The sequence below is a fragment of the Littorina saxatilis genome, unplaced genomic scaffold (assembly GCF_037325665.1).
Source record: "Littorina saxatilis isolate snail1 unplaced genomic scaffold, US_GU_Lsax_2.0 scaffold_441, whole genome shotgun sequence".
Lineage (NCBI taxonomy): Eukaryota > Metazoa > Mollusca > Gastropoda > Littorinimorpha > Littorinidae > Littorina > Littorina saxatilis.
In genome coordinates, this window is record NW_027126608.1 from 65,001 (window position 1) to 67,500 (window position 2,500).

The 2,500-nt window shown below is 50.3% G+C and overlaps 1 non-coding gene across 1 annotated transcript in view; it reads left to right on the top strand.

Moving 5' to 3' along the window:
• The first annotated feature begins 2,043 nt into the window (after window positions 1–2,043).
• LOC138955099 (small subunit ribosomal RNA) overlaps window positions 2,044–2,500 on the top strand; it is a 1,835-nt gene continuing 1,378 nt past the window's right edge. The window contains exon 1 of the ribosomal RNA XR_011452093.1: window positions 2,044–2,500. This exon is cut by the window's right edge and continues 1,378 nt beyond it. This is a non-coding gene — a ribosomal RNA (small subunit ribosomal RNA).

Sequence of the window (2,500 nt, forward strand, 5' to 3'; positions counted from 1 at the left end):
AGGCGGGTGAACTTTTTTCCCGCTAAAACAAAAAATCAACTTTTTTTTTTTTTTTTTTTTTCATTAACGGGACCCAGAGGCCACGCGGACGCCTGTGACATGAAAAGTTTTTCGAAAAAACATTTACATCAAAAGTTATAGCAAGTTCTAGTATACCGGTAAAGGTCGAGGTGAACCGAGAGCAGAAGCTGTTGTTAGTGCGCGGTAGGGGCGCCTCGCCCTAGCGCAGGCGGGTGAACTTTTTTCCCGCTAAAACAAAAAATCAAATTTTTTTGTATTTTTTTTCATTAACGGGACCCGGAGGCCACGCGGACGCCTCTGACACAAAAAGTTTTTGGAAAAAACATTTACATCAAAAGTTATAGCAAGTTCTAGTATACCGGTAAAGGTCGAGGTGAACCGAGAGCAAAAGCTGTGCGCGGTAGGGGCGCCTCGCCCTAGCGCAGGCGGGTGAACTTTTTTCCCGCTAAAACAAAAAATCAAATTTTTTTGTATTTTTTTTCATTAACGGGACCCGGAGGTCACGCGGACGCCTCTGACACAAAAAGTTTTTCGAAAAAACATTTACATCAAAAGTTATAAGGTATAGCATGCCGGTAAAGGTCGAGGTGAACATAGAGCAAAACCTGTTTTGCCACGGCAGCGCCCCCCTGGCGAATTTGTTTTTTACGGTAAAAAAATGCCAAATTTTTTTTTTTTCAAATACGGCTGGTATGGGACCCGGAGCCCGCGCGGACGCTTCTGACACAAAAAGTTTTTCGAAAAAACATTTACATCCAAAGTTATAGCATGCCGGTAAAGGTCGTGGTTGGGCCCAAAATGAACTAAGTCCCCAAAACGAGAAAAAGGCCGGAATTTTTACAAAAATGGATTGGGCAGAGGCGCAGGCGACGGGGCAACACTTTTCAAGTCATCCTGGATGCGTGGTCCAAATTTCGTACATTTCCAAACACATTCAGTGTCGGGACCCTACCCAGGTGACGAGGCGGATCTATATATGTGGAGGACGGACGTGTCGCGACCTCCCGTCCGATGAAGAAATTCGTTGGTACGGGAAGCGCGCCTGTTCTCGCCCCACGACCCCGCGGTTACCGGGTAAAACTGGGAACCGCACTGGCGACTTAGCGACTGCTCGGCGTGCGAGGCCTAGGTGAGATAGGTTGCCTAACGCTTCCCGCTTGCATGTCCAAGGGTGAGAGCGTGGTAGTCCAGAAATTTTTTTTTTTGGTGCTGCTACTGCTTACGGTCCGGAGAAGGTACGGTGCGATCGGTGATGACGGGTTACGGGAGCGCTCTCTCTTTCCCGGAGCGGCGGTCGGCGTGCGGGGTCCGTGTATTCCGTTCGTCGGCGCCTGATAGCGAAAGGCTTGACTGGTCTCGTGAAGAACGCGCTCGTCTGCGAATCGGGTGTCGTTCAGCAGGTGGAAAAGAGCGGGCTGTGTCTCTCGAATCTGGCCAAGGGTGGAGCGAAGCTGCTGCTGTTGTTTTTAAACGAACGATAGCAAGTGTTTGCAGAACCTACGGTAGAATCGTCGGCGTAGCTCGTTGGGCAGCAGCGATCGGGCCGTTTTTTTACGGGCGGCTGGTTACTGTGCTCGGACCCTTTGGTTTTTTGTGTGGAAACCAAAAAAACAGCCCTGTTATCGTCGTACCCGCTTAACTACTACTGCTGCTGCATTGGAAGGGTTGAGAGGAGGGGAGAGGTTTAGCCTATTTGTACGGACCCGGCTCGGAAAGTTTTTCTTTCTTTTAGCGGCAGCGACTATGGTCTAACCGGTGGTCCCAGCGCGCCGTAAGTCTACCACTGTTCTTCGTTCGATAAAGTTCCTCGTCAAAAAGGAATGAGAGCGTGAGGATGGGGTAGCAGCATGTGTGTTGGTGAGGCTGGCAGGACTGTTTTCGTTTTGTGGCGAAGAGGAGAGGGAGGCGTGTACGGGAGGAGCTTCGGCTTGTGGGCGGCCTTTCTTTTTTCCTTTCTTCTTTCTTCCGTGTGGTGGCGGTGGCGGTGGTGGTGGGGAACAGATGTTGAAAAAAACAGGTGGCATTCTGGTTGATCCTGCCAGTAGTCATATGCTTGTCTCAAAGATTAAGCCATGCATGTCTAAGTTCACACCCTCGTACGGTGAAACCGCGAATGGCTCATTAAATCAGTCGAGGTTCCTTAGATGATCCCAATCTACTTGGATAACTGTGGTAATTCTAGAGCTAATACATGCCAACCAGCTCCGACCCGTTACAGGGAAAGAGCGCTTTTATCAGTTCAAAACCAGTCGGCGCTCGCGCGCCGTCCCTTGGTGACTCTGGATAACTTTGTGCCGATCGCATGGCCTCGAGCCGGCGACGCATCTTTCAAATGTCTGCCCTATCAAATGACGATGGTACGTGATCTGCCTACCATGTTGGCAACGGGTAGCGGGGAATCAGGGTTCGATTCCGGAGAGGGAGCATGAGAAACGGCTACCACATCCAAGGAAGGCAGCAGGCGCGCAACTTACCCACT